Below are 20,528 nucleotides of genomic sequence, written 5' to 3'. Positions count from 1 at the left end.
TTGCAGGTAGGGAAAGAATGAAGAGGATCAAAAAATAGAATTAGAAAGCAAGGAATCAAGGAAAAGATAAAACAATAATGAAGTAAATAAAAATAAAATAAGCAAATAAGGCAGGTAAGAAACAAGGGAAAGGGAAGAAGAAGAAGAAAGGAGGGTAAGGAAGAGGAAATACGGAAAGAAGGAATGCACACGACGCTTACAAATGACGGCATTCCAGAGTTCTGTACCTTCTGTTCAACTGGGCTTAATTTTCCGATGAGCCTGCCTTACGATAAAATACAACCATCCCTCAAAGTGACTTCTTGCTTCGAGCCCATTCTATTTCAGATGCGCAGTTCAGTAGTAGTTGGATCACACTGATAGTAACTTATTGGAAGCTAAGAGCGAAAATTTGTCTTTGCTGATTCAGACCCCAATATTCATCTTGCTGCCTCTTGTCAGTTCGAGCAAAGGCTTATTCAGACGGGCTTCGTGCGAAGACAAGTTGCTGGAGCAGGTCTCTGGCATTTAGTTATTCGACTCCTGTAAACAGTCGCTTGAATAGTTATTGGCGTCTAGAAACAAAAACCAATAAATAACGCGTTCTCGCTTGCACTTCGTGCGAAGAACGCGTAATAATGGATCTGGTAACTGGCTCCATTAATTCGTCTTCCTTCTGAACCCGCGTGACCAAGGATAAAGAGTCCGGATACTTGCGTAGTAAAGTAACTGGCTATTGACTGAACGGAAAGGGATTTTTATCTACGCCGTGATTCATCTCCATCCTGTACCGAGATTATCAATACGTGAAAACATTGGCTAATTCCGGAAATTATAATTACAAACACCTGGACATGGGAGTAGAGTCAACTTCCGAAACGTTGTGTGTTTTCGACATAGACAAAAGTCTAAACTGTAGCAGCCTAGCCCAACTTCGTCTTGCCAAACACTGCCTATTCTTACCTAACCTAACCTACCCTATCCTAACATTACCATGGTTACCTCCATTATCTTGGCTCCCATGATTGATTATTCTCATTATCAACCTCAACTACCTCCGCTCTTTCATAACCCAGCCTTTTCTTTTGTAACATCGGATCGGAGCCGACCCCTGGTGACATTATGAACAAGTTCCCTCTGATAGGTACCTGTTCATATGTTTCCTAGGCAAATGATCCAGAAGTGGTTTGCCGTTGCCTTCTTCTGTGTCAAATGTTGATGAAAATGGAGTAATTGTTGGGATGCCACGGAGAAACCGGGGAAGCCCCGGAGGAAAACTCCGTGATACCTGGACCACGGCCTTGCCCAACACAAGTTATAAATTCGGGCACCACTGGGAATCGAACCCGGGACCCCAGGATTACAAGCCCACTAACATTAACTAAGATACCATGATTACCTTTGTTAGCATGGTTTTATTGGTTATCACGGTTTCTTTGGGTACCTTGTCTCCCATGGTTGTCTTGGTTACCGTGGTTACCATGTTCATAACGTTTACCAACACGACCATGATTACTATGGTTAAAATGATTACCTCAGTTACTTTAGATACCACGGTTGCGTGCTAACAAACGGAACGACGGACTTCTCCAGCACTTCGTCCAAATAATAATGACATAACAGCATTCGGACGTTAAATTTCAATGAATTTGGTTCCTAACGCCTTGTAGCTCGGCAACTTGTGCAACATAGAAGTCCATGCAGTCCAGGCATAAACTTAAGCTGCAAGCTAATTTCATTCTTCCTACAGTTTTCTTAATGGTTCCCACTCTACAGTCCTAAAATGATAATCTGCAGTCTCTAATGAAGAGGAGTTCAGCTGCTATGTACTTCCTATTTGTCAGTGTACAGTCACTGGACCTTAATAATCATTCCACTCAATCAATAACTCGCCTTCCGATTCATAATCAGGCCTAATTCTGAGGCAGTCCACATGCACAGGTATTTTTTTATCCGAGGTGATGCAATATTTTTGGACACGCGATACGGATCTTTTGCTGGGTCGTCAGGCTACGTAGGGTGTCTCGTCACAAAATTATTTCAGCGGAAAGGTTGAATGGCGTCTGACGGTAGAATGACTGAATAATGAGTTACAAAATGACGCTGAAGGAAGCTGCCGTTAGGTACAGCCGTGAAGAGATGAAGCAGTAACATCAAAGAATCAATATTCCATATTCGAGCCTGAGGCCTCTTGAACAAGAACAAGACAACACAGAACAAGTTAAGAAATGTACGCACAGCATAACAATTCTGGTACGTTAGTAGAAATTTGCTGTTTCACCTATGAGGACAGCTGAGGAATTCCCTACGCGGGAGCGAATTTCACTTCGTCACATCCGTGAACAGAAATGCATGTAAAGTGCTTGTTACTGTCGTCCGATTTCAACCAAAATTAGTATATGTCGAAAAATTTTAGTAAAATTTTCCAATAACAAATTTCGTGAAAACTCGTTCAAAGATTCTTGACTTGTTTCGTGCGGATAGACGGACAGACAGACAAGGCAGACAACGGAATTTGAACTTACAGTCCCGCAACATATGTGACGTATGCTCATAAAAAATTATGTTTTTATAAAGATATACAGCTCGGTTACTTATGAAAAATACCCATTTCATGCAAAATGTAATATAATATTTAAAGGATGAAAAATATCATAAATAATATTTGTTTCCACATGAGCTGACATTCTCGTACTCTTTTAAAGTGATACATATATTATTGTACGACAGGTATGGTAAAAATAATAACCTGCTGTCCGACTTATCCATCACCTAGTAGAAATATTATTTGTTCGCCGTAACCCTGCCAAGTTCAAGCACCTCGTTGCATAACAACAAATTGCACCATAACACACAATGCTCCGGAGGAAAAGAATCTATTACCTGTTCGTCACGCCACTCCACAGCTAAAATACCTGCACACACCAATAACATTACAGCATCTTAATACATTATTTGATGCGCGTATAAAATCAATTTAGTTGGCACGAACAATCAAACCAATGCATAAAGCCCTGCTGAAAATTTCTTTTATGGTATTTTTGAAGGAAGTTCTGAGAATTTAGAACGAATATTTTCGTTCGAACGTTTCAGTATCAATGGTGGGCTAGAAGAACTTGTAGTTCTTGGGTAGTTCATGATAATTATAACTTAAAAATTAGTTAACAACTTATATGCATAATTCTGCTAGTAGGCATAATAAAAATTCCGAGTAGATTAAATTTGTCAGATGATAACTTGATAATTGAGGTTTCAGCTGCTGTGAAAATATGGGTTGTATGATTGGTTCTGCAGATGGTTACCAAACGAATATTAGGAGGAATGTAACGTCTTTATCTTCAAGTCTTATTCGATGTGATATCTATCCGAAAAATAAATTTGTATCAGCAATAAATGTGCATCAACTCCAATGAGATTTCCAAAATCGTAAAGAACGGCATTTCAAAAAATGATTGTTTACAGGTAACTCGTTACAGGCGATTTCGCTCTCCGTGTTTATCTGCCGTTTTCATGCATACTTTCCACGATGTGCACGAAATTAAGACATGGCTGTCTGTCTGCCCGCATGATTCATCTCGTGAACCAATGGACGGATTTGGATGAAACTTGGTAACGTGGTAAACTTTTCAATTTTATAAAATCGGTTATACCAACATGGTGGACAAAGTAACATGTGAGATGGGATCGACACTATTGCCACTTGCAGTACGGCAATGATTAAAGATTTTCGGAAAATACAAAACTTTCGTAACATGGTAACTGGATGAAAGCAAGAGTGTTTAACTTCCAATGAGCCGTGCATACGAGTCTAGTATGCTACCACAGAGCCAAAAGCGCCTTATGACGTGCCATTACGTATTTACGGTACATAAAGAAGGCTTTCAAGACCAAGTAAATTGTACAGTTTAAAACTGAAGTTTGTCTGAGTAATAGTTTATTAATACTTCGGAATGTGCAAAGATTGCATGTGTGTATTCTAGTGCGGAATAAACCTTTTCAATATTCTATTTCAGTATGATGAACAGTTTCAGTATCATATCCGCGGTCACGGTAGAAGCTGCCGCGGAGACCCAATGAGTTGCGCGCGCAGTTTCACTGACTCGTCCGACCCACCATTTTGACTCCGAGGACTACAAATTAAGGCCTCTCACGGTGTATCACCCAGAAAATCCTTATACGTTATACGTTTTGCAAGTTTTCGATACACGCGGCGATTCGCAGGAACGCAGCCTCCGCGTATAACGGTTACTGCACTCAAAAAGCTCGAAGTTGAGTTCGCTTTAGTCTGTACGAAACTTTGTTAAATAACGTGTACGTAGGATCGATCGTAACACGTCTGTGGTGGGGTATCACAAGGGATTTTGTCTACACGGTACGGAAAAAATTACGAACATATTCATGACCCCTGCAGAATTCGAACCCGCGATTCCATTATCAAACGGTTCAACACTGCAGCTACTGTGATGTGTGTTTTCACTGTGTCTCGTCTCGCAGTCTTGGGACTGCAGAAACACAAATACAATGATACTTGTTCTCCAAGTACACTTCAGTTTTTAATGAAGCCATCCACAACACCGGAAGATGCTGGTAGGGCTACTCCAGAGGAAACTTAAAGGGTGAGACATCACATAAGAAACGCGCTGCATAGTAAACGAAGCCATCAGAGCGCACTTGAATACGAGAGAGAAAACATGCACAAACAGTGTTCACACAGGCATTGTTTACTCAACACCCAGCACGTCGTGGAGCGGTAACGCTCTCGATTTGTACTCGGGAGGTACAAAGTTCGAATCTCTACTGGGTTATGGGCTACCCTGACATGTTTTCTACGTCCCCTCAACGAATTCGAGGATGTTTGAGATAAAGATACGGTCATTTTCTTCAAGTAATTTTCTTCTCACTACTCATGATCATCTTCCCATATTAATCTACCATGCATCACTCCTGTGACTAAAATATCGTCATTAAATTATAGAATTAACAATTATTTTTACTCTAAAATCATATAAGTAAAGTAAAGTAAAGTTTGTCCCGCTATACGCCATGTAGGCGCTTGGGGGGAGTGGAGGTATAGCTCCTCTCTTCCTTGACCTCGGCACTAGATGGGGGTGAGTGGTCAGCATCACGCCCCGGCCGGCTTTACCCCCGGGAAAGGACCCCGGTACCCATTGTAGAGGAGGCTGGGTGGGCCCCAGAGCCGGTCTGGACGCAGAGGCTAGAGGAAAAATCCTCTGCCCCCGTCGGGGATCGAACCCCGGTCGTCCAGCCCGTAGCTAGTCACTATACTGACTGAGCTATCCCGGCTCATTCTAAAATCATATTTATATCTGAATTGCTCAAGCTCTTTAAGGTTTTCTTTACTAAGCTAAGTTAACTGTTGACGGTAAGTAGTTTCGGATTATAAATGGTTAAGATGGCCGGCAATGATGCACCGAGAGATGGAGAAGGCAAAGGCAGTAAAGAGTTTTAAAGTACTAAGCCTAATGCTTTAGTATTTGTTCCAGTCTAATGTATCGATTCTCTGATGTACGTACAACAAAGTATTTCATTATGTGGATACAATGTTTGTATCCATCTTTTTAATCAGAATATCCAGTCTCCTGGGGGATATTCGAGCCTAGATACTTCTACATTTAAAACAATAACTACACCGAAACGCTCATTGTCGTCTTGTAAAATATTTTTTTTAGATTGATCAGGATGGCAGAAAGAGTAAATGAATATATTAAAGGCAGTTTTGCTACTGTTCTTTCGAAAAAGACATCTAAATTAGTCGCAGTACAGTAGCAGTTCCGGTGTTTTTCTCAGGTTGTATACGCCATCAATGGCAAATAAACTGCCCATTTAATACACTCAATAAACGTCCTTTATACTGTTCTAATTTCTTTGTATTCGTCTCGAAACTGAGGAACAAAGTGGAAATGACATCGAAATGGTTTCTTTTGAGTAGACTTTTACGTTGTTATGTGTAATGTTACAATTCATACATTGAGCTTTCACGCAAATTTAAAAGAACTTAATTTTACTTATAACAAAGATAGGCCGTACATACACATACCGTTTGTCTGAGCGGAGAACTGACTCGACCTGGAAAACGTGACGTAATACTGAATGCTGTCCTAAATACGCTGTCCCTTACTGAGACGTTTCCATCTGTTGAAGCAATCTGCATAATCTTTTATACTATGGACGTGTTACACGTGACCGGATAACATAATAAATTCTATATAAACTATGAAATGCTAAAAATACAAGACTGAGACGAAACAAAAATTCAAAGCTAGAAAACTAATAAAAACATTAGAGTCAGCCGATGTTTCCATACAGCGTATCAAAATGGCTGTACGTCTGCGTAGATGGGTACTTCGGTTTGAACGTATTAATTATTCGCTCAGAAAGACAATATATTGGAAACTCATATTGAATAGCAAATATAAATCTGCCTGAATATTTAGCAACCTTACAAGTTTATACCTGTATCTACTACCAGAGAATTTTTGCATAAATGTGGCATGTAAAAATACGCAGTGCTACATGCTGCAAGTCCAGCCCATCTTAATGACCCTGGTTCAATCTGAAATACGAAAATTTCGTACAGTCATGAGAAAATTTATTTATTGGATTACGCATAGGCCTAAAAATGTTCTTGGTCGATTTCAAGATATTCCGCCATTTCTCTGGAGGGACTGAGGAAAACCACAAAATGTTATTATCCAGACAGGCAGTCTCCATGTCAAGAATCAAATCCTGGGTCTCCCGAATATAAAGCAAATTTCTAACCGCTTGACAGCAAAGTTTGGTAAGGACGAAATGGTAGAAGGATGAGAAACAGAAAACAATAAGAAGAAGAAGAAGAAGAAGAAGTGAGATTTCAGATTCCCACGTCGTAAACTATGAAGATAACGTTTCTTGGATGTTGCGATCGCCCTGATGATAAGAGGCAGTAAGCATCTCCAAAACGTCGGTCATTTCTACGACAGCGCTCTGCGCAACATCCCAGAAGACAGTTATCTTCAACAAGAAGCAGGTTACACTTGTAAGATTACAATATGACTTTATATGGATAAATTCTCTCATGTAATATTCCATATTGGCATGTTAATTCGACTGTCTTAAATTGAAAAAGTGTCCTCAGTAATTTGTGAGAAGAACAGAATATTTAGATTAATAATAATCACGACATTCTTCAGCTAGAAAATACAGGAGTAATTTAATTACTCCAGTTCCGTGGCGGCATTTTGCAGCCTTGTGCAGAGTTGGTGGTAATGCACGAAGGGAACTGCAGGCTGTAAATATCCCGATCCACTCTAGAAGGGAAACAAACTCCATCAAAACCAAGTCCCCCCAGGAATAAAAGTGCCGAGAAAGTTTGCTTCCTGCGACGAATACCGGTATATACCGTGGTCTAATTCAATGAGGCGTTTGTCTGGGGGACTAAGAAAAATCACGAAAATATAATTAAAAATTCGTGGTCTCCATGTCGGTATTTGAAGCCGTAGTCTCCTGAACATGACGCACGAGCGCTAACTAATCGGCCACGATGTTAGGTCCTTTTACAGTAAATCACACTGCTCTGTCCCCTTTAAAAAGACTAAAACTGGGAACTACGAGTAGATACTAATTAAATAACATACAAAGTTATTTAGAGAGACTAGAATCCTAACAAGCTTTAAGAACTGAATAAATAATACGAATCGACGTTGCCAATAGATCGCGTAATGTTGAAACAACCAAACAGGCCATCATAAAAAACAAATCAAAAGAATCTATACATTCATCGGCCTTATCTGTGTGACGGAGATTCTTGACTAAAATACCAGTCAGGTTTCAGGGTAGTTTGACATTCGTCGTGGTTTCTCTCAGTCTCTACACAAAGATTATAATATATATCATTTTAATAGGCTACGACTGTCTTCTTTCAGATTTACTGTACTCATCATTATCATGTTCTCATCAAATTCGACGCTATATAAACCCTGGCGTTAAAGTAACGTCGTTAAACAACTCAAAATCAATCTGTATTATTTGTACCAAAGCCGTCCATCTAAAACGCCCTGACGTAGTTAAATTCAAGCCACATTCTCACATTCTTACTAAAATACAGTTCAATACTTTAAGATCCGTTTTAATATTACCCTCCCTCCTACACCTCTCAAGTGGTCTCTCCCATTAATGATTTACGACTAACATTTTTCCAAATAACGCGCCATCATTTACATTTCAAATAATAAGTTTCTACAAAGCATTACTTACAGTAAAATTAACACATTTTACGTGGACAGCATGTTACTATCATCCCATTTTTAAGGAATAAATTCCTAAACTTTTAATTATTTATCCAGCTCTTCAAAAACTTTTCTAGCCATACAAAACTTCAAGGACTGGATAGCCGTAGTCTTTTTCACAAAAAATAAATTCGCGTTGCCCCTGTATTCGTATTTCTGGTGACAATTAATTTGAAAGTACTAATACGAGGTATACTATCAACGCAGGTTTAACGAAGATCTGTCATTGTTTAACAAACTGATGTACGCGATTGTATAAGTGTACAGACGGAGGCATCACTCTCTGTGCTTCGAAAAATCATGGTTCCTACTTGGGAGCCAAATGCAAAACGGATGGCAACATCACGACGATATGTGACTATACTAAAAGGTCATCTGCAGTGAGACGAAATAAAGAGACAGGCCGGTACAAGAATGCAATATGACAGATATGAAATACCACAGAAACTGATATAAGAGTCTGGATAAATCTGTGAGTACCGCAAATGCAAGTAATAAGGTATGATATTATTAATTTATTAAATCTTCGAAAGGGTGGCAGCTCTCGTTCTTGTGGTAGGAACGATGAATGTCAGACCTACATTTTTTGGACAGCCCTGCAGTTGTAATTCAGATAATACACATATTAGGCAATTCAACTGGACCGACGCAAATATATTACACATATTAATTTATGACAAACAAGTTTCTACGCGTATTACGTCATCTTCGGGAAATTTTTCATCATGTTAAAACTACGTGCACCAGTTCCTCTTACATAACATCATACTATATTTAATGATTACTTCAAAAGGAACTATTTATTATACAAAACGATTTCTCAAATACAAGATTGGGCACATTAAGTTAACCGCAAACTGGGAGCACGATTAAATGTGAAGAGTGGGTGAACTTTCAAAAATAAATAATTGTTATAAGACATAAACTGCAATAACACCATGAGCGGCTGTTTATTCATGGTATAACTTCGCTTTCGGGGGCGAGCAACGTCGAATGATGAGTTTTATCCAACGATTCGGCAAATATTTCTGTTGTCGTCTTTAGGATGAAGATGTAGTGAATGAGCAAATTTTATAAGCCTTATGTGGAGCAGAACCCGCTACCCTAAACTATAAAATTATAATTTTATAAGTTGATTTGAATGGGTTCTAAACTTTTACCCCGAAGGAAGAACGCCTATTGAAAATGGTTGAAACTACGAGAAAAAAGTAACAGTAGGCTGGTTCAAATTGCATAATGCGGAGCTTCATAATTGAACTCGTCCCGGATTGCAGAGTTGTAAAAGCATACACAATTTTAATCAGGAAATATGAAGGTAAAAAAACACTGGAAAACCGAGACATATATGAGAGAATAAAATTAAAATGTACTTACAAGAAACTGTGTATATCTCGTAACCCACCTACTTGACAATCTATAAAAAGAGTTGTGCTCTCTTTGCGGTACGGACTGACTTATTAAATAATAGCATTGCACCAGCAGTTATACTGCGGGGAGCCACCGTGTGCGACAACCAAGGCGATCATGGTGTTAAGGCGGTATTGGCGACCAGCCGACCTGAGCGACTTTGAGACTCGGGCGAGTTCGTCTAGTTGCGCTAAAGATAGGATGGGTAATGTCAGGTTAGGTTAGGTTAGGTTAGGTTGGTTTGGGTTGGAATGGGGCGGGCTTCGTCAGCCTAGGTCGGGTAAGGTGACTTCTTTCAAATCATTCTCCTGAACACAATTTTGTGTGAAATTATCTCACCATGCAAGTACACGTCCAGTCAGTCATAAACTTAACTTCACTGTCATCCGTAACAATACTTGATGACCCATCTTATAAAACCCTTTCCAACAATATTATCGTTTCCTATTGGTCTAGTTGTTAGGCTATTATAACCGATTTTGTATAGTTCATAACGGATCTAAGTGTAGAGAAATTTCGTTTCTTGGTATCCGTGTAATTCATAAAGCGCTCATTATGTGGCATCATGGTCGTAAACAATTGAAAAGTGATCAACGGGCGTACACACTTAAAATTTGGCATAATAAACAAAATCTGCATCCTATGAGCAGGCCCATAGTATTGTATAAAAATAACAGGCCTGTATAAACCAAGAAGCTACTCGATACTCATCTTACAATCCTAATTCCGCATATGTGACAAAAATAAAAATTCATCTTTGCTTATCAGCAAAAGGTAAGATCACGTCATTTTGTACCTAATCGAATAAGTCAGAAACCTCATACGACCACAAAAGGCAGCTGCTGGAAGTTCACTGAAAGAGCATATCTATTTTCAGTATCACAAAAGGCTAAAAAGTGCATTCAGAGAAGGTTAAATCTGGGAAAACTGGTTGACATTCTAACCCATCCTCAGGTGCCTACGGACCTAGTCCTTCCGTGAACGAGATTACAAGATACACGGACGAGAGCATCTAAATGGGTTGAAGAATCAAAATCACTAGATCAACGAAACCAATTGTCATATAACACACATCTCCCCACCGTAGGTGCATAATATTACAGTTGCAAAAATTACATCGTGAGAATTTGGACATCGAAAATTTAATAAATTACAAATTAAAACATACACCTGTCAAAATAGTTTCCTGTTATAAAACATTTATATGGGGGGGGGGGGGGGAATCTGGAATATTATACATATACACACACACAAATTAGCCGATTTCAGATTTTTTGTGTCTCAATGAGAATTTGTCACAGACAAACACATTTTGTATCCCAAAATTTGGTAATCAGTCCATGTATGCTTTCCGTATGTTTTCGAGTCTGGAGTTCGATGTCTAACTTCAGCTTTCGAGTGACAGCCTTGTCAAATGTTTGGTTTTAACCAATGTTTGGGGAAACACTGCAGGTGCCAGCCTTGAAAACGGCAACTGCAATGTCTGCCGAAACTTTAGTTGGTACCAAACATTCGACGCGGCTCTCACTCGAAAGCCGAAGACACGCAGTCGGTGTACGTGTTGTCTCATTCGGCACTTCCTTGTCTAGACGCACACTGTAAATCTTCACAGACAGCGGCAAACGATGTCGATGCGAATTGATGTTAGGCAATGAACACACGTTCTGCTCGTCAATACAAGACGTTCGCGTTGTTACCGCGTACCTGGCGTGAGCAGCCGCCTAGTAACGAGGAGGTTGGTAGAGAGTCTTTCGGAGGTGGACCTGCTTCTGATTTCATTCTCGTGCCACAGTACGTGATTGTTTTTGGGTTGCGTTTTACGTTGCACACGCTGTATTTATCTGTATAATTTAGAGTGTCATAGATAAACGCTGTTTCAAATATGAGACGCAACCTTGAATGTTTAATCTTTAATTAAATTAGTCAACTTTGGCCGTGGAGAATAATGTGACCACAGAAGACCCTTTCTAGAATAAATGATTCTTGATGTCACAACTCCTTAACTGCACAGGTTATATAACGTTGGCTAAGACATGACTATGAATGATGGTTTTCAAATGACGTGAAACGCTATAGTAGCCTATTGCATGTTACTACAACCTAATATTATTTCCTGGGGAAGGGGGAGGCAAGCAACAACAAAGAAAACCCTCTCGTAACCAAGAACCGAGTTCAAGACCCTCTGCATACAAAACAGGAGTTCGGTCGTACCTTTTTTTTTACAATATGTAGTTCTGGACAGAGTTCCACTCGAAATCACATTCCTGAAATGTGATTGTGGTCAACTTGATTGCTGCAGAGATGTGAATCGTTCTTCCAGTGCTACCAAACACTCTCCCAATACTAAAACCAATTAAAAGAGAGCGACTTGTAAGGTAAGAAAGTATTGTCCCCGGTTCTTAACCTGCACCCACATAAAAATATAAAGTGTATTAGTGCCTTACAAATATAGCCATTAAACTTTTACTCGTTTCAATAAGACGCCAATAAAACATCTTCTTTCTTAGAAAAGCGAGGCTTAGTGTAGCAACAGGAAATTTAAAGAGAAGAATGAATCATTAGTTCCTCTCAGAACATCTGCTTTTGTTTTTTTTACAAATGTTACTGGTTTTAGAGTTTCATGTAGTTCCGACATTAATTTCAGGACAGACATAATAGCTTATAAATAAATACGTGAACAACCTCATCTTTGGTAGTATTCATATGTCAAGACTCATGGGCAACCATATGGAATCTCTCAAGTTTCGCGCTGTTCAAAAGGTAAATTTCACTCTGATTTGGTAGGTAAACAGTGCCTTGTGTCATGTGTCCAATTATTGTCTAAGTGGGGATGATAAAACACGTTTCTCTCTTTTAGTTATACGAATCTTTCCTAAATACGTCTTCGGTTTCATACACGGAATCTCATACAACGGGCTTTTTAATGCACTTTTCCTCTCGAACAGAAAATAAAATTAAAATTAATTTATGCTGTATTATTGTTAGACCAATAATCTAAATTATTTTCTTCATAGAAAGTGAAATAAAGCAGATCCACCTTGTTGCAGTGAAATCGCTGTTATTTGTTAGTTTGTGGACTTGGTGCCGTTTACCTCACACAAGACGTCAATTTTAAGCAAATAAAAGTGGTTTCGTCACATTAAAGTGTATAAACAGTCCGCTTCAGTGTTTAAACATTTGAAAACACGCCGACCGCATTACTCTGTATCATCGTATACAAAATGGCCTTGTGGAAAGGAATACTGTGTAATATATTAAAACGGCTGCATTACTACTACACAGCCACAAAATGGATTTCTCAACGTTTTCACTTCTCTACAACCTAACTTTACCAGAAGGAAGAGCAGGCAATCTCTGGGAACACTCAGAGAAGAGAAATTATCGTCGTACCCCGTAACAAATGCACGAATGGTGATGAGATATAGCAACCAAGAGGGCAATAAGTAAAGACTGTAGAAGTAATGGAGTTCAACCAATGTCACAGAGATATTTTGTACAATATTTAAGTCTCTGAGGCTTCACGTTTGATCTAGGAGCACATAGGAGGATAATATACAAATTGATCTTAAATATGTAGTATGTAGGGAAGTAGATTGGATTCATCCGGCTCATTACAGGCAAACACGCTACCAACTGAAATATTAGGACAACATAAGAGCCCTCCTTTCACGAAACTAAGCCTTGATCAGCCCTGAAAATGCTCCAACAGGATCTGATGCCTAGCCTACAGTTACGTGCACAAAACATCAAAGGTCTGTGCTTCGCGGAATATACGGCAAATGCATGGTCCTATTACACACATAAAAAGAATCTTTCTCATTGAACGAGATTTTTCCAGGTAGCCCGACAATAACAAGGGATTCCATTGAGTGGCCACCGCGATCTCCGAAACTAATATTGGTTTCTTCCTGTGAGGTACAATTAAGAATAAGGACTATAAGCCTGAGAATATTAATCATCTCCGATAGTACAATGAGGTGGCTGTTCATCGACGCTGATGAAGACTCAGAACTATACATAAAAAGTAATGGGCAGTATCAAAAAATATTTCAATTGTGTGTAATCCTCTCGATACAACTGTAAGAAAATAATTTGAAAATTTCATTTTTCAAATAAGATTATTACTCCATTTTTGTTTGTCTGTAGATAATATCGTCTTCAGTATATTCTTCAAAGTAAACATTTTTCATTGACAAAAGAGTTACATCTTTTAGGTGTACAAGTAAATCCCTGCCGTCGAAGTAAAAGCTATTCGTATTTTGTTCTTAAAACTGACTGTTCCGAAATAGTAAAGTTGTTACTTTCTTCTGACAGTCTTATGAAGCTAACATAATGATTGCTTCACAAAGAAAACGCACTGGTACCACAAAACAAAACAGAGATGGGCCCAAACAGGTTCTTTTACGATTAAGACCCATCACGGTCGCCTAGAAAACGGATGGAAACACAGGGAAGACCACTGAGCGAAATTATTTTATATACAGAGCGGATATTTGACGACTGTGCCGCTGAGTCTGCGGTGAGTGTGTGCGCGCGCGGGCATACAGCACAGCCGTGAAATAGCTTGTGGGTGAAGGAAAACAAACACACATCCTATACTACGTAAATCAAATACATTGTCAACATAGGATTTGAGACAGCGGGCTACAAAGTCTGTAGCTGGAAATAGATGTCCCTTTGAAGTCGCGGATTTTTATTCTAACGGACGGGAACGCACAGATTTTTCCCGATTACTCCAAATGTCCTTCCTCGTGTTTAACTAAGCACTACGCCGTGCAGACGTATGGGTGAACGGAGGTATAGCTCCACACGTTCTTAACCTCAGTACTAGACGGAAGTAAGGAGTCAGTTGCATGCCCCAGCCACTTCACCCTCGAGAACAGAACTCTAGTGCCCACTGGGTACTGAGTTGGCCCCACAGTCGGTCCGGACGTCGTGGTAAAGGACAAAATTTTGCCACTGCCGGGAATCCAAACCCAGAGGTCCAATCCTACTGCTCTATCGTGGTTGGTGGTGGTTAAATACAGACCTATCTATATGTATACATAATGTATAACGTGATAAATAAAGTAATCTGAGATGGAAAGGGTATATAGCACGAAGAGAATAAGTGGATATGGAGAGAAAACTGTGATCCGGAAATATTTTGGGAACAGCACCAAACGTCATAAGGGAGATAATGTCCATGTGGATTTCTGAGAAACAGGAAACGTAGGTGTCAACTCCAGGCCTATTCAGACTACTCAGAATAGTGTCAAAGAGTAGTATTTTGTAAACACGGTGATGAACACTCAAGATCCTTAAAGCAGGCTTGTTTGTACTCACCGACAAAAAGGTCATCATCTCTGAAGAACCTGGTTGAGACTCTCACTCTATATTACACCATGACGTCATCGTAGAGGTCCGCAGGCAACTGTTCCAACCCAAAAAGAGGGGGGGGGGGAGAAGTTAAGTAAATTCGTGCACTTTTATAGGTCGTGGATTATAACATCAACAACTTGAGTTCCACTCAGTACGACTGACACCAACATTAATAAAACATGGTTAATAAACTTACTTTAACTAACATGCACATTAATAGATGTTTCATCAAAGCAAAGGTAAAGACATTTCGCTTTTCGTGTTGGAGTTCCATATAGTCAGCACTTGTTGCCATTATTTTACGTATCATGGCCTGTAGGTCAACTACGAAACGTTGACATTTATAATTTCTTCTTATTTTAAAAACATTTTTATTACAGTCGTGAGATATTGTTTCAAAAACATTCCTGTAAATATGAATCAACTTCGTTAGACAAGAAGTTTAAAATTGTGTTTCAAACTAAAACTATTTCTTCATGTAACGTGTATGTTCACATCACAAATCAAAATTCCCATACACTTAAGTACTTGTCCTCTTTAGTGCACTAAATAAATATACGATCATAGTATTTCAACACTTCGACAAAGACTTTGCAATGGCTCCGCTCTTCAGCCAGTTGAATCCAATTAACATCTTCGCAAGTTTGACTGAGGCATGCGAACGTTTCACTCGAGTATGCACCGCACTGTCGGTAAATTCTAATGACGCGAAGCGACCGCTAAATGTTACCCCGAACTACGCAGGAGCAATACTAAGACACCCGGTAGAGGAGATAAAAGAAGTCTCGGATGAGTTGGCGGGAAAACCTTCGTGCCACTACTGTTGGTACGACGACCAAGTTCGCCCCGATTCGGATTCTAGGGTGAAATGCGCAAGTCCGAGAAACAGTAACACATCACTAAGCGCTACCTACAGGGATGTAATGAGTGGTGCTAGAGTGGGTTGTTGCATCCACAGACATTTCTAAATGGGCGAAAAGCTAGAAATACGTGTGCAGTCCACCAGGAAACTACATCCTGGTCCCGAAGGGATTACAGGCCGTCATACCGAATGGGCTGGCACACTGATAACCCGTTTGACTCCTTTGCAGAGTATCTCATTCGAATCCTCTTCGTTGCTTTCCTACATTCCCAAAACGGATGGCGGAAAATACTTCAAAACAGATAAAAACTACTTCCAATGATCCGATTCTTATTAATACTACAATCATTCTTTCGGAATGCCGATACAGAGGGTCACAACCACCTCCTTCCAAATCCTTACTTGCCATGCATAATCATATTCCTACTTCATTTCAGCGGCAGTCAAAATTGACCTCTAGTGCTGGAAATTTATTCAAAAGCTGATTGTGTCTCAGCTTGCCAAAAAATTCCGTCCTTCAGTACCTTGAATGTTCCTTAGCACGTTCACAGCATCTTAAGATTCAACTAATCAAGCTCATGTGGAGGATTTGTGGTTTTCATGGCGGTGAGTCTGAAGATGTTAGAAGCCTTTACTGCAGTAAGGACCTTTGAAAGGTCTGTAAAGTTCTACCAGACTACGCGGTGCAACAACCCAGATGACAGCCATCTTGAAGCTTATGTGGCTTTTCCCCATTCTGTCAACTCGATCGAGTAGACCTGGTTACTTCCACTTCCGCTCCTGTCCCCCTGATATGCAGTGCCAGAGTCAATCATTCCAATAACCGACCGAAGTGGCTGGCTGTTGAGAGATAATGACTTAGCCCATGCTGTTGACACAGGGCGATAGCACAGCTTCTGTTCCAAACAAATCAAACTGGCCACTTATATATCACTATCAACAGGTAAAGCAGTTTTTCTCAACATCTTCCGTGTGGTGCATCCAAAAACATAATTTAACATTCAACGGCGCATAAAATCATGCATTAATGTTAAATTATGCGTGCATGCAACAAATGTGTCTTTCTGTCAGACCCAACTGAGTAGGTGCCCCTCACCCCTTTTTAACCTGAAGACGGAAGCCCATCCAGCTTCCCAAACGCGGTGTTCTTTTTAGAAACACAGGCGATGGACACAGTCCAAGAGTTTAGCGATTCCGATTGTGTTCGTATTTTTCTTCATGCTCAGTTATGATTTTCTTTTATATACATTTTACACACAATTCCATGGTAAATTTTATATGTTATAGTTTATACATAATTAACACGTTACAACATTTTGGGAACACGTAACAGCTTATATGAGTGGCAGTCAATAGTTTAAGTCCATGTAAGTAATATTTAACAATTTAATTCCTACCTCAAAGAAAACACTATGCTTAATGCTGCTTATGAAAAACAACCCCAAAAACATACTCAGTGACCTAAATGCGTGCAGGTGGTACAAAATTTTACCACTGAGTACTTTAAACAGCCAAGATAGGCTACTCCAATGGAGTACCGATGGAGTACATGTATTTTCCAAGTGCATCAAAACCAGTGAGAGCAAGTAACATCCTGTGCACCCTTGGTTTTGATGTGCATTTAATAAAGTCACTGGTCACATCACAACTGCACGATTTAAGATTATTCCTACTTGTTTTGTTTACTGTTCAACGCCTTGAAAAATGTGAGAAATGGATGTTTTGCATTTGTAGTACTTCTCGTGGAGTGAATCTGGAGTTTACAACACACGGTCCGCTAAAGAAATATAATCTTGACAATGCCAAAGTTCAGATATTACTAACAATATGGCTCCTTTATCATATATATATATATATATATATATATATATATATAAAGTATTGATAAGCCATGTTGTTATTCGCAAAAACGAGTCGAGATTTGGAATAAAGTCAATTCCAGTTATCGCTAATAAACGTAGACGATTTACTGTACATGTACTCCATATTTTGAAACTAACAACTTTTCACGGTGTGATGTTAATATATTATTAATAGTTTATCAATGTATAAGTTTTTATGTATAACACAGATATGCAAATGGGGCTATTTGGGATGTCTAGCACTCCCCTTTACTTTTACGTTTATCGCTGAAGCTAATGACTTCACATTTATTACGAAATGTTGTTCTTCATTTCTTAAAGAACCTTAGAAACATTGGTTTTGTTTTATGTTTATATTCAATTATTTTCCAGAAGAAAAAAGTTTTACATATGGACTACATTAAACAATCTATTAGCATTCAATCAAAACAGTGGCCTTATTTACGAATTTAAAGCAATGCCGGTTGTTATTAATAGTAGTACCTTCTGATTCGAACCACTGCCTGCAGGCAACTACTACGTCTTTGTCGTACGTGCAGGATCCCAGAAGACCAAACATTGACAGCAAGTACCAAATGGCTCAGCAGGCTAGCCAGGAGAATGGACAGTACAAGGTCATTTGCCGGCTGCTGGTTGAAAGTGCATGACTCACAGTCAAGAGCTACAAGGTTTTCCTGATAAGAGAATGGCTTCATAAAAAGAATGAATTCAATTTACTTATATTACAGCGGTTCCTGCCGGAAGCCGGGAATTGGCAGCTGCGTTCAACTTCATTGGTGAACACACCATAAAACTGTACAACAGCCTGAAATTCCCAATGAAAAATTCTAAGACTTAAAAAGTTTTCACTTTCTTTAGTTGTAAGTTTCTTTTTTGGTACTTCGCTTATTACATTTTTGTCACTTCTGAAATTGTTTGTTGATTGCAAAGCGTTGTTATAAATCATGGCGGAAGTTCTTGCCAGAGAATTTGTTTTTAAACCCATCCATATCACCGCTCTAGCTTCTCGTCTCGGCTCACCTAATTTATAAACTATGGCAGTATTTTCATTGGACTTCGTCTACAGTTTCAACAAAACAGACAAAGAAGTGAATCGCCGACTGACTTTTCAGCCAGAAAGTTTTCGGAAAGTGTCGTTCGACCTAGATGTGTACCGGTTTATTTTAAAATTGGTCTCTCAGCCTGAATGAGGTGAAGATGATGGATGTTTAATAAACATTGGGGGTTATGGTTAATGTTTTTACTTTTTAATCCTCGTGTTCGGAGTTTAGACCTCGGAACAGAGACACTATCCTGACTTAGAATGGATGTTTCCATATCACCCCCCCCCCCCCCCAGATTTTGCTTCAAATCTTGAAATAGATAAAAATGTTTTCTGGTAGGTCAAACCAGATAAAAACCCAGAACTGACTGGATCACTGACAACCATTTCTTAGGTTATACCCAACCCTGACATATACGCACCTGGCGTGAGCAGCGGCCTAGTAACAAGGGTGCATTTGGCTCGAGTGTCACGGGGGAGGTCGGGAGAGTCTATTCCATGGGGGTGGACCTGCTTCTGACTTCATTCTTATACCATAGACGTCGATTATTGTTGGATTGCGTATTAAATGGTACACACTGTATTGGACCTGCGCTGATTTCAGGGGCCACGGTTTTCAATAAGAAATACATAATTATTCAGACGATCAGGAAGAAACGAAGCAAGAATATAATAAACCTGTGAGAAAACTGGTGAGTCCCTTTATGCTGAAGATAATATTAGAACTATGTTGTCAGTCCTAACATAAATTATTCAAGCTTTTGTCTTAATTTACAAGACTGTCATGGGAAAGCAAATAAGTTCCGCAGATTTCAGGGCATAATTGTAGTTTATATACTATAACGAAATGTACAACCGCGTCAATGTCTTCCAATACTGGAAACGAGAACAAGGATCATATAAAATTCTTTCTGTAATGGTCCCATCATATCCTATATACACGAGGTCGACACAATGTGATAAACGTCAATGGCTGGGTCAGATTTTTATTATGTCCGCAATTAATTTCCTGCTGTTATAGAACCCGAATGTTCATTATTGTCATCACTAAAGCCCGCCATTTGACCCTACCTTGAAACAACCGAATGTCGCACTGCAGTACGTAATAATCCATTACTTTCAAAACGTGTTCAAATCTAGGACCGGAGACCCGGCTACCTAGCTTATACTGGTGTAGCACCAATGTCCTATAAATTACTCTTCAGAACCTACTATTATGTTTAACAATACACTTTACAGAACACGTAATTTTATCTTGATTATCACTATATTAGGCACAGAGCAATATAACAGAACATTCCTGTTAATAACAAGAAAATACTTATTCAAACAAGTTCAAAATATAGTAAAAGTTAACTTCTTCATAACATATTTTGAAAGCAGTAATTCGAACATTAGCAAATAAACATGTCGACTGAAAATGAAAATACTCTGTGATATTAGGTCTGTGTACTGAGGTCACATTCGAACCTGGTTTCTCATTTAACCCGAAGTTGGCTGCCCTTGTTTTCCACACCATAATCTAAAAAACACAAGTAACACTGTTCCAACCAATTAATATTATGCATGACTTACTTGTAACATCTTCGCTGAATAATTGTTTCAACAAACTGTTCACAAATTTTAGGTTATCTACGCTGATAAACTGACACTGGATAATCATAAGTGAAACGCCAGTAAACATACTTTTGTCCACAAAGCTTGAAAACCGCTCTTTCCCAACACGCCAT

At 39.2% G+C, this 20,528-nt stretch overlaps 1 protein-coding gene across 7 annotated transcripts in view; it reads right to left on the bottom strand.

Moving 5' to 3' along the window:
- Positions 1-20,526, bottom strand: part of LOC110833296 (G protein-coupled receptor 161B) — a 106,510-nt gene extending 85,984 nt beyond the window's left edge. The window contains exons 1-4 of one of the 7 annotated variants that reach the window (XM_087349264.1): positions 20,374-20,526; positions 18,240-18,430; positions 15,229-16,790; positions 14,997-15,084 (exon numbers count right to left, since the gene is read on the bottom strand). The gene's annotated coding sequence lies outside the window, so the exon portion shown is untranslated. The remainder of the gene's footprint in view (positions 1-14,996; positions 15,085-15,228; positions 16,791-18,239; positions 18,431-20,373) is intronic. The other 6 variants (XM_087349265.1, XM_022071172.2, XM_022071168.2 and 3 more) reach the window with 6 other exon arrangements.
- Between the last annotated feature and the right edge of the window lie 2 nt (positions 20,527-20,528).

The sequence above is a fragment of the Zootermopsis nevadensis genome, unplaced genomic scaffold (genome assembly GCF_977971745.1).
Source record: "Zootermopsis nevadensis isolate Lab colony 2312 unplaced genomic scaffold, Znev_1.0 Znev_ptg000015l, whole genome shotgun sequence".
In the NCBI taxonomy this organism is placed as follows: domain Eukaryota; kingdom Metazoa; phylum Arthropoda; class Insecta; order Blattodea; family Termopsidae; genus Zootermopsis; species Zootermopsis nevadensis.
This window is presented reverse-complemented; position numbering and strand designations above follow the sequence as displayed.